Here is a 12,630-nt window from a genome sequence, read left to right as displayed (position 1 = left end):
CCACCATTTGCAACGAATTTGGAAATTTTTAAAAAATAAAATCCTTAAAAAATTCTTTTAAAATTTTAAAAATACCGAATATAGCCGTTATATTGGACATATACGACGTGGACATACATAGGCATTGTTTGTCATAAGCCATTACCATATTCAAATTCGAAACTTGAAATAAACAGTGAATAATGTAGCTAAAATCATAAAAATATCGTATATAAGGAGGTGCCGTTATATCGGAGCTGTGCGAAGACCTGGACCAGCATAGACAATTTTATGTAACAGGCTGTAGCATCCATTACGAACTTCAAATACCACATCTCAAACAATTTCGGTGGGTATTGTACCTAAAATCGTCAAAATACCGAATATAGGGAGGTACTGATATATGGGGCCTATACGAAGACCTGGACCCGCACAGACAATTTTCTGTCACAGACTGTAGTTCCCATAACGAACTTCAAATACCAATTTTGAAACAATTCCGGTGAATACTGATGCTAAAATCATCAAAATGCCGAATATAGGGAGGTACCATTATATGGGGGCTATATGAAGACGTGGACCTGCACAGAAAATTTTCTGTCTTAGGGTGTAGTATCAATTTTGAACTTCAAATACCAAATTTGAAACAATTCCCGTGAATAATGTCGCTAAAATCATCTAAATACCGAGTATCGGGAGGTACCGTTATGTGGCGGCTATACGAAGACGTGGACCTGCACAGACAATTTTCCGTCTTATGGTGTAGTATCCATTTTGAACTTCAAATGCCAAATTTGAAACAATTTCCGTGAATAATGTCGCTGAAATCATCAAAATACCGAATATAGGGAGGTACCGTTATATGGGGGCTATATGAAAACATGGACCTACATGGCCCATTTACGAACTTAACCTGCCTACTGGAAAAATAAATAAAATGTGTGCAAAATTTTAGCCATCTATCTCAATTCATTCGAAAGATTACAACAGACAGACAGACGGACGCTAAATCGACTTAGAATTTTACGCTGATCAAGAATATATATACTTTGTTGGGTCTGATATGAGTATTTCGAGGAGTTACAAACGGAATGACAAAGTTAATATACCCTCCATAGTATGGTGGAGGGTATAAAAAGTGACCGAATTATGAACGCCGAACAAATCAAACAAATTGTGGATGCTGCTGTAAGTGCAGCACTCCAAGGGCAGCGTGCCATTATAGACTCAGAAAATAAAGCGTTAAAAGATCAAATTAGTGAACTGACGAGGAAAATATGTGTTATGCAAACTCCGTCGTCATCCGTAGAGACGTACGAAGAAATTAAAATCACCAGCTCGATCGGTACGGATAACCTCGATGCTGTGAAATCTCTTCCAGAGTTTAATGGAACAACGGAAAAGTACGTATCATGGCGGGCCGCATCAAAAGCTGCACATAAGATTCATGAAAATACCGTGGGGACGGCAAGGTATTATCAGGCTGTTCTGATAATAAGAAATAAAATTGTTGGCAATGCTAATGACGTCTTAGCATCATTCTACACAGTTTTAAATTTTAAAGCAATAATTGCACGCCTTGATTTTACTTACGCTGATAAAAGACCCATATACTTAATCGAACAGGAACTGTCCACATTAAGACAGGGGGAATTGTCAATTTCAGAATTTTATATCAGAGTGGCTATGTTAGTGAATAAAACTACAATGACATACGGGGAAAATACGCAACTGACTATTAACCTTAATACAAAATACAGACAAGATGGTCTGCGCATTTTTATTTCAGGATTAAAAAAAACACTTTGTGACATTCTGTTTTCGTCTCGTCCCGAGGACATGGCCACAGCATTGGCCCTCGCACAAGAAGTTGAGGCAAATCATCAACGATATGTCTTTGCAAATGGCTTCGCCAAGAGAAATGAGATGAAGGATAGCAAGAGTCAACCGTATAGACTTTCTTCGAAAACTCAAGGAGATTGAACCATATTGAAGAAACTCGTTCCAATAATGAAACTTGCGATAGAAATAATGAAGTATTCGCAGATGAGAATAGGCAACTAGACGAGGACACTTATGAGGTGTTGGCATGTGAGGCTGACGAAGACATCGAAGAGCTTAATTTTTTAGGCAAGGGTCCCTGCTTCCTTGGATCCCAAGGGTGATTGCAGGCAAAACAAGAAAATTTTTAATAGATACTGGCGCCTCCAAAAACTACATTAAGCCATTCAACGGACTCCAGGGAGTGACATCAGTTAATCGACCATTTTTGGTAAAATCAATTCATAATACAAACAGAATTAAGGAGAAGGTCCGAACAAACATATTTGGAATATTTACTGATTTTTTTGTTCTTCCTAGTTTGGAGACGTTTGATGGGATAATCGGACTCGACATTTTAAAAACTTTGAACGCATCAATAGACCTGGGAAAATCGAAAATTTTTTATGCAAATAACATCGAACCACTTTACTATGATTCCTGTTAAGATGTTAATTATTTAGAACTAAATTCTTTAGCAGTTCCATTAGGTATTAGAGGAAAATTTAATGATATGATTCAAAGAAATATTAAAGCATTTGCGGATCCTGACGAAGCACTTGCTTATAATACTAATGTAATTGCTAATATTAGAACTACTGACGAAGAGCCGGTTTACTCGAGGCTTTACCCCTACCCATTGGGTGTAAGTGATTTTGTCAAAAACTAAGTTGAGAATTTACTAGCCAACGGTATTATTAGACCGTCACGATCTCCTTACAACAACCCAATATGGGTGGTTGATAAAAAAGGAGTAGACGAATTTGGTTAGCCCAAACAAACGTCTGGTTATTGACTTCCGTAAACTGAATGACAAAACCATTAGCGACAAATATCCTGTACCAGACATAACAGAGATTTTGTCTAATTTAGGTGGGGCCAAGTATTTTACAACCCTAGACCTAAAATCCGGTTTCCATCAAATAGAGCTAGCTGAGCGGGACAGAGAAAAAACAGCATTCTCCGTGAGAAATGGAAAATACGAGTTTTGTCGTTTGCCATTTGGCTTAAATAACGCACCTAGTATTTTTCAGCGTGCCATTGATGATGTTCTACGAGAACATATCGGGAAGTGTTGTTTCGTCTATATTGATGATGTAATTATCTTCTCGACGTCCGAGGAAAATCATATTCGGGATGTGGAATCAGTTCTAAAAAGTCTTTTAGAGGCAAATATGAAAGTTTCAGCGGAAAATTTTCAGACAAGAGACATATCTCGGATTTATGGTAACAACAAATGTCATAACAACCTGTGCTGATAAAGTAAATGCTATGAAAATTTTTCCACAACCCACAACGCTACGTGGGGTTCGTTCTTTTTTAGGTTTAGCAGGGTACTACAGATGTTTTATTAAGGATTTTGCAAAAATCGCAAGACCTTTAAGTAGTATTCTAAGAGGAGAATTTGGCAATGTCTCTGCGTCTCAGTCAAAGAAAATAAAAATTACTCTGAACGATGAACAAATCCATGCATTTAATGCATTAAAAAATATTGTGATATCGGAAGATGTGTTATTAAACTATTCTGATTTCAAAAAACCATTTGACTTGACAACTGATGCTTCTTCGCACGCTATCGGAGCTGTTTTATCCCAGGGTAGAAGACCGATTACAATGATATCGCGGACACTGTCTGATGCCGAAGAGAATTATGCTACAAACGAACGTGAACTTCTTGCAATAGTTTGGGCTTTAAACTCTCCGGAACTACCTGTATGGCGTTTAAGACATTCGTGTTTTTACCGATCACAAACCTTTAACATTTGCTGTATCCGATAAAAATCCTAACAATAGGATTAGGCATTTGAAGGCTTTCGTGGATGAATGCAATGCCAAGGTCTTTTATAAGCCAGGCAAAGATAATGTTGTAGCAGACGCTCTTTCCAGGCAGCAAATTAACAACTTGAGCGACAATTCCAGTGTTATAACCGAAGCGACAGTTCACAGTGAAGCTTCATTTACAAACACAATATTATCGGTAGACAAACCTGTAAATTGTTTTCGGAATCAAATCATAAGTGAGGAAGGAACTGTAAAAGGTGTGAAATGTTATATCATGTTTTGGAAGAAAACTCGATATTTTATTACTTTTGAAAATGACAGAGACTTATTTGAGATGTTGCAACAAGTTGTGAAGCCAGATGTTGTAAACGCAATTCATTGCGATCTACCAACGTTGGCAAGAATTCAACATAAGTTAATTGAGCTTTTTCCAGGTGTTAAATTCAGACATTCGGAATCATTTGTGACCGATATCACGAACCTGAATGATCAAAAAGAAATCATTGCGGCAGAACACAACAGAGCACACAGAGCTGCGCAGGAAAATATTAAACATATTTTAGAGGATTATTTTTTTCCAAAAATGGGTAAAAAAGCCAAAGAATTCGTAACAAACTGCCGAATTTGTTTGCAATCAAAATATAATCGACAACCTACCAAATATCAGATAGCTCAAACTCCCATCCCAACAAAGTGTGGAGAAATCCTCCACATTGACATTTATTCCACGGATTCTAAACACTTTCTCACATGCATTGACAAGTTCTCTAAATTTGCTGTAGTTCAGCCACTAAGATCGAGAACTATAGTAGACGTACAGCCTCTACTCCTCCAGATTCTAAATTTGTATTCTAATACAACGACTATTTACTGTGACAACGAAAAGGCATTCAATTCAAACACAATAAAGTCGATGTTGAAGTATATGTTCAACATTGAAATTGTAAATGCGCCTCCATTACATAGTACTTCTAACGGACAGGTGAAACGTTTCCATAGCACCCTTACCGAAATCGCTCGTCTGAAACTTGAGAGATTATTAGATGATACGGAAGAAGTTATACTCATGGCTACAATAGAGTATAACAGATCCGTACATTCAGTGATTGGGAAAAAACCTATTAAAGTATTTCGTACAAACGATTTCGACGGAGAAGTTGTAAATCGGCTTCAAAGTGCTCAGCAGAAAGATCTGACACTACATAATGCAAGCCGAAGAACTCAGATATATGAATCAGGAGATAAAGTTTTGGTTAAGAGCAACAAAAGATTGGGCAATAAACTTACTCCTTTATATGTCGAAAAAGATGTTCAACAACCTACCAAATATCAGATAGCTCAAACTCCCATCCCAACAAAGTGTGGAGAAATCCTCCACATTGACATTTATTCCACGGATTCTAAACACTTTCTCACATGCATTGACAAGTTCTCTAAATTTGCGGTAGTTCAGCCACTAAGATCGAGAACTATAGTAGACGTACAGCCTCTACTCCTCCAGATTATAAATTTGTATTCTAATACAACGACTATTTACTGTGACAACGAAAAGGCATTCAATTCAAACACAATAAAGTCGATGTTGAAGAATATGTTCAACATTGAAATTGTAAATGCGCCTCCATTAAATAGTACTTCTAACGGAGAGGTGAAACGTTTCCATAGCACCCTTACCGAAATCGCTCGCAGTCTGAAACTTGAGAGATTATTAGATGATACGGAAGAAGTTATACTCATGGCTACAATAGAGTATAACAGATCCGTACATTCAGTGATTGGGAAAAAACCTATTGAAGTATTTCGTACAAACGATTTCGACGGAGAAGTTGTAAATCGGCTTCAAAGTGCTCAGGAGAAAGATCTGACACTACATAATGCAAGCCGAAGAACTCAGATATATGAATCAGGAGATAAAGTTTTGGTTAAGACCAACAAAAGATTGGGCAATAAACTTACTCCTTTATATGTCGAAAAAGATGTTCAACAAGATCTAGGAACTACTCTATTAATAGGAGGGAGGAGGGTCCATAAGGACAATATAAGAACCTAAACTGAGTTAATTATTTTTTTTCTTTTTCCTTATTTTTTCTTATTTAGGTTGGCTTTCGGATTTATAAGCCTTTTGGCACTCTCAACCGGCGAGATTCTTGACTATAATAATGCTCATTATATTCCAATTTATGATGGAAATTTAATAGTTTTTCAAGAATACGGATACCTTAAGCACTTTACGAATTTGACACTATATTCGAACATGAAGGATGAGGCGGCCCATGCATGCAATTTATTCCCGGAGTCGCATATGAAAAAAATTATAAAAGCAGATTTGGACGAAATTGACAGACTATTGAATTTAGTAAATTTACACCATAGGTATAAAAGGGGATTAAATGCCCTAGGGACTGTTTTCAAATACATCACTGGAACCCCAGACCATGATGATTTTGAGAAATTACAAGAAATTTCAGATCAACTTATAGACCAAAACAATAGACAGATTAACATTAACACGGCAGTGCAGCTACAAATAGATGAACTCTCTAAAAAACTTAATCAGATTTTGGCAATAGAAAAAAAGAAAAGAATTAATACGGGAAACTTGTTTGATTTATTACTATCGAGAAATAGATCCATTATTTCTGATCTTAATGGCATAATTCTGTCACTCACTTTAGCAAAAATCGGTCTTATAAATCCGGCCATTTTGGATGCCCAAGAAATAAAACTTATTGAGACGAATGATTACTCTACCGCGGATATTTTAAGAGTACCTAATATTAAAGTTATTCAAGTAGATAACGTAATTTTTTTTTAATTAAATATCCTAAGCATAAGTCAACATGTAGATAACTTATCATCTTCCCTGTAGCTCATAATAACAAGATTCTTCACCTTGAAGAATCAACAATTGCCGTCTGCAAAAATTTTACAATAGCCGTTAAAAATTGTACTGCAACCATCCCCACATTTTGTCTACCTTCATTGGCATCGTCATGTGCTTTGCAACTAGTGTCGGGAAAAAGAGCTATGTGTCGCACTAAATTTAACAACATACCACCCATAGTCGAAATTGATGATGGCGTTTTTGTGGTCAACGACCAAACAGTAAAAATTGAGGAAAAGGGGGACCCACCGCTGATTTTTAGCGGAACATACTTGTTATTGTTTGAGGAAGAAGTCAAAGTCAATGGAACAATTTATAAGAATCGAAATGGCTCAGTGTCCTTAACACCAGGAATACTTAGGTCGGCTGTCGTCAACCTGACGGAGGATATAGAGGTGCTAAATATTCCTTATCTGCACCATTCGAACCTAGAAAATTTGCAGCATATTCAAAATCTTCAGCGCAAAGTTGCTGAAAACCACTATGTAAGTTTAACCTTGGTCATCTCTCTTTGTGGAGTCTTTTCTACATTTTTTGTGGTTAAACGAATTCTAAAAAAACGAAAATTAGCTGCCTTCAATAAATCTCTGCAAGCAGTAGTATCTCAAACAGCCACTGTATCCGGGGACGGCTCCAACTATGGAATGGAAGAGTTACCGAAATAAACATTCGTCGCTGAGAAATGCTTGGTTAGCATTTTCCCACAATAAATGATTGTAAGTGCATCGTCGACACATTTGAAAAAAGCACCACCATGAAATGAAAGACAAAACTAAAACTCGTCAGTCTTCCATCGAAACTCAAACTTAAAACAAGCAGCACCAACAAGTAAAGGAACTTGAGCAGCAACAACAACAATAACAACAACATTCAACAATCAAGATTAATAATAATTAATAATTTTAATAACTAATACTTAAGAAACAACAACAATTAATATTACTCTAATAAATTTAGTGAAACGCTTAATACTTAATAAATAATAATTAAATAAAGATAATCAAGAAATTAAAACAAATAACTTATATAAATAATAGCGACTTAAGCGATATCGAGCGTTTATACCATTTAAATAACAAAACTAGTGGTGATGCCCATGAAATGGTGTCCAAGTTTACGCTTACACACAAACTCTTTAGCATAACATAAAAAAACAAATCTACTTTGTCTTCGTAGAAAGATTTGGATCATTTTCTCACAGAAAGTATGCAAATTCTGACTGCTTGTGTGACATTAGAGGCATCGATTACGTTGAGTCGAATGGTGCAAAGAATACATCGAATTCCATAACACCCCGAAGTGCTTCTCATTTCCCAAGGTTACCTCGTACCTCCTCGCCTAAATCATGTGAGCTTTGTGCACGATAAAGGCTTCATATAAGAGTTTGTCATAAATTCTTTAGACCTTTCAGTTTCGCTTCCTCTCTATTTTTCATATTGGTTGGAAAAGTTGGTTTTTATAATGGTGTGCGGATTACGTCCCATAAACAATACGGGACAACAATTTGATGACTGCGCTGATCCCTGAATGCCACGGCATAGCATACACAAGGGATGAAGCGGAAGCTCCCTAAGATAAAATTTAATAAAAAAAATCCGTCGTCGATAGTCCCTTGAGTACCTTCAGGAGATATCAGTGGTTTTGCCACATTGGGACGACGAGTTCAACTTCAAAAGATCAGGACCTTATCGAGGCATTGCACGATCATGCATTGTGAGTTCGCATGACAAATTGAAAAAAAACTTATTTTATTTTGTGTATCATTTTCATGACACGATCAGTTCCTCCCCGAAGCATAGCACGATCGTGATCCAGGAGCTCACATGAAAATAACTAAATTTAACATAACATTTGCAACACGGTGAAATGTTGTAAATGCCGGCGGAGTGTTTAATTTCAAACATCATTTTCATTAAATTTCGTTAATATTACATATTTGTAACACGGGTGATTTTATCCTCCTTAGGTAATGTCAACTACCACTTAATACGACTTTGCGCTTCGTATAAGGTAATGGCATTTCCTAAGAAGTGACGTTTTGTAATTGCCGCCTTTCAGTATTCTACTGACTCTACGAGTAATAATAAGCATAGGATTACGTCCTACTGCTAAAAACCCTTTGTACGAAGGAAATATAGTTCCACAAACGGCCACCCTATTAAATATACCGTCGATTGCTTAGTTGGGAAAATATTAATAATTTATGGTTTTTTTTTTCTCAAATTTCTTTTTTTTTTTTTTTTTTTGATTTTGCTCCGCAAACAAATGGGTTAAATTTTGACATACACATTATTTTGTTTCATGTATGAAAATTAGGAAAAAAATAAAAACGACTTAACACTCCACTATTGGATAAAGAAAACATTATTTTATAAAAGTATCTGACTTCAAACGAGTTCCACTTTAATCTACAAATACCGGTAAGACCGCTTGGATAGTGCTGTTAAACTTTTAAAAAAAGCTGTAAAATGTGTACAGGGTTGCCCATATTCGACGGACCTTTGGGCCCTTTTGGGCCCATTCCAATCGACGAGGCTTGTCCGCAGGCAACATTCTTTGCGTCAATTGAATTTTGTACGGGAACAAATGCAATTAAATGCGAATAATCCGTTGTAAAGTGGACCGAGCCATGCCCAACTGCTGAGAACGGCGTTTTGGGTTGTTCTTAAGGACCTCTCAACACTGGCTCGTACGGCAGCGATATTCTCGGCCGATCGCCTTGGTCGACTTTTATATGGGCTCTTCGGATTAGAAAGAGTATGAAGGCTTAATGGTGTTCTTAGAAGGCGCACTTCTCACATTTTTTAATATTTTAAAAGCACGTTGAGTTTTCACAATTGACTTCTTGTAAATTTCAACTATTTCAGAGCGCTCGCGTAGCGTGTATTGGTTCATGGTAAAAATCTGCTTGGACTGACGCTTCAAACGCGGTATGTCATTAAGCGATGTGACATCTCTGTCAAATGTTATGGCGTTGCCAGATGGATGTATATGTTTTGGCAGAATATTCATTTCACCAGCAAAAATGGAAGTGGGTCCAATATGTAATCCAGATCCTCATAGTGGACAGTATGAAAAGTAAGGTCTACCCGAAATTAATACGTTTTTATTTGTTTATTTTGTTATTTGACACTTTGCCAATCACTTTAGCATGAAACCTATTCCATCGACTTTACTACACTTTTAAAGACATTTTACCACTATCAAAAATGGAAATGGAACCAACATTAAATCCCGATCTTTTTATTTAATATGGTTTCCATGTCCATGTTGAAGTGTATTAGAAACTCGGTCCTGCCGATATTACCTCGTTTTACTTATTTGCGAATTTTCGTACTTGAAACCAAATAATGTGTACGATCATGTAATCTAGTGTTAATATTCATTGTACTAGCTCCAAATATAGAGCAAGTCATTGCGATTATCCCCGTATGCTATTGAGTTGAATTATTGCAAAAATAATTAAACAATACTAATACACAGAATTCCCAAAATGCAAAGGTGGTGAAAATTTTGAACGTAAAATTTAAGTTTTAACGGTAAAAGTAAGGTACAATTTTACAGAGCCTATATAATATCTTAAACTTTAATATAACAAAAATGAAATCAGTAGTCGATAGACCGAAGTCTGTCTGCTTATTCACGCTATCGATGGCTAAATTTTTGCACACATGTGTATTTGTAAATGGGCCACGTCAGGCTAGGTTTTCGGTTATCCCCGTATAACAGTATCACCACATATTCAAAATTTTCTTCGATTTGGATCACATTTCGTAGCAAAATTATTTAAATCTCGGAATTAAGAATGTGAATCAGGTTCTACATCCTGTGCCAAAACATTGTCCATGTAGGCTCATGTGTTCCAGTAGCTCCCACGCAACGATATTTCCCGATATTCGTTACTTTCACTTTTTAGATCATTTTTCTCATACAATTTTTTAAAATTCTATGTTAGAGTTTGTAACTGGTTGAACATCTTATAGCAAAACATTGTCTGTATATCACCACATTTTCTTATAGCCTCCATATATCCGTAACTTTTGATATTCGGTATTTTAGATCACATTTTCTGACACATATGTTAAAAATTCGGTATTTTAAGTTCTTAAGGGCACTACCACATTTGAAAGAGCATTGTCTACCAAAGTCCACCTTTTCTTATGGCCCCACATAACTGCACCTCTTCACGATTGAGGCCGAATTTTCAAACAGATTTTTTTAATATTCGCACTTAAAGTTTGTAACAGGTTCCATCTCCTACATAGGTTCATGTTTTCGTATAACCCCATTAGCTGTACTTCCCCCGAAATTTGGTACTTATTGTTCATAATGGATTCTACCTCTTTTTGCCGATGAGTGCCTGTATAGGTTCAAATTTTGCTATAGCCTCTAATACTTCAGTACTTTCCTATATTTGGTATTCTGATGATAATAGACACATTTTTGAGAGAAATAGTTTGAAAATGCGGTATATTGAGTTTGTAACGGGTAATGTCTACTGTGACAGAAAGCTACTGGAATAGACTCATTATGCTATGTTTATGCGAAAAAACGCTACGGCCGAATCACGTAAAAGGGTACTGTTTGCTTGGAATAACTTAATTGTAAATTAGTCAATGAGAAATGTTCATTGTAACATTTATAAATAAATTTACATGTAATACGGAAAAAGTCTTTCTTTTCGAATAACATATTTGTGGAATCATAGTTAAATATATGTAATTGGATTTTTACGCTTGGAAAAGGTACGAATAAATATTGGAGCTAGATGATGCTGTTGACGTAAAATATTGCTCGGGGAGCATGGATAACAAACAATTAGAAAACTACCAATTACCCTAAATAAGAGAAATGTGGTGTTCGTTGGTGCATCACGGATAAGATGTTTTACGAGGGCAGTTCAGAAACTTCTTAGCCTAGGACAAAGAGTATAAACAGAAAGTTGAGTGTTTTGGAAACTTTCATGTCTATTATGAACACATGATAAATTTTGTTTTGCAACTCCTGCATATAGAAACAGGTGTTCAAAAAAGACGCATTCGCAATTTTTTAACCATGGAAAAATTAGAAATGGGATAGAATTGCCAGAAAAGCATTGGACTAAAGTTTCATGAGATTATATTGAAAAATACCAAGTTAAAAAGCAGTAAGTTCGGCCGGGCCGAACTTTGAATGCCCTCCACCATTTGGAACGAATTTGGAAAAAAAATCCTTAAAAAAATTATGTTAAAATTTAAAAAATACCGAATATAGCCGTTATATTGGTGTCTGTACTACGTGGACCTACATGGGCGTTGTTTGCCATAAGTCATTACCATACTCAAATTCGAAACTTGAAATAAACGGTGAATAATGTAGCTAAAATCACCAAAATATCGTATATAGGGAGGTAGCGTTATATCGGAGCTGTGCGAAGACCTGAACCAGCATAGACAATTTCTGTCATAGGCTGTAGCATCCATTACGAGCTTCAAATACGTCGGTGGGTATTGTACCTAAACTCGTCAAAATACCGAATAAAGGGAGCTGTGCGAAAACCTGAACCAGCATAGACAATTTTCTGTCATAGGCTGTAGCATCCATTACGAGCTTCAAATACGCGTCTCAAACAATTTCGGTGGGTATTGTACCTAAACTCGTCAAAATATCGAATATAGGGAGGTACGAAGACCTGAACCTGCATAGACAATTTCCTGTCATTGGCTATGTGAAAACGTAGACCTACATGCCTCATTTACGAACTTAGCCTGCCTACTGAAAAAATAATATGTGTTCAAAATTTTAGCCTTCTATCTCAATTCGTTCGAAAGATAGCGTGATTACAACAGACATCGGCTTACGACAGACATCGACTTAGAATTTTACGCTGATTAAGAATATATATACTTTGTTGGGTATGACATGAGTATTTCGATGAGTTACAAACGAAATGACAAAGTCAATAT

The 12,630-nt window shown here is 36.3% G+C and overlaps 1 protein-coding gene across 2 annotated transcripts in view; it reads right to left on the bottom strand.

Annotated features, from left to right (window-relative positions):
• Nucleotides 1-12,630, bottom strand: part of LOC101899996 (muscle calcium channel subunit alpha-1) — a 1,479,766-nt gene that overhangs the window by 721,116 nt on the left and 746,020 nt on the right. The window lies entirely within an intron of this gene.

The sequence above is a fragment of the Musca domestica genome, unplaced genomic scaffold (genome assembly GCF_030504385.1).
Source record: "Musca domestica strain aabys unplaced genomic scaffold, Musca_domestica.polishedcontigs.V.1.1 30, whole genome shotgun sequence".
Lineage (NCBI taxonomy): Eukaryota > Metazoa > Arthropoda > Insecta > Diptera > Muscidae > Musca > Musca domestica.
Note: the sequence above shows the minus strand (reverse complement) of the source record. Positions and strands in the feature narration are given on the sequence as shown.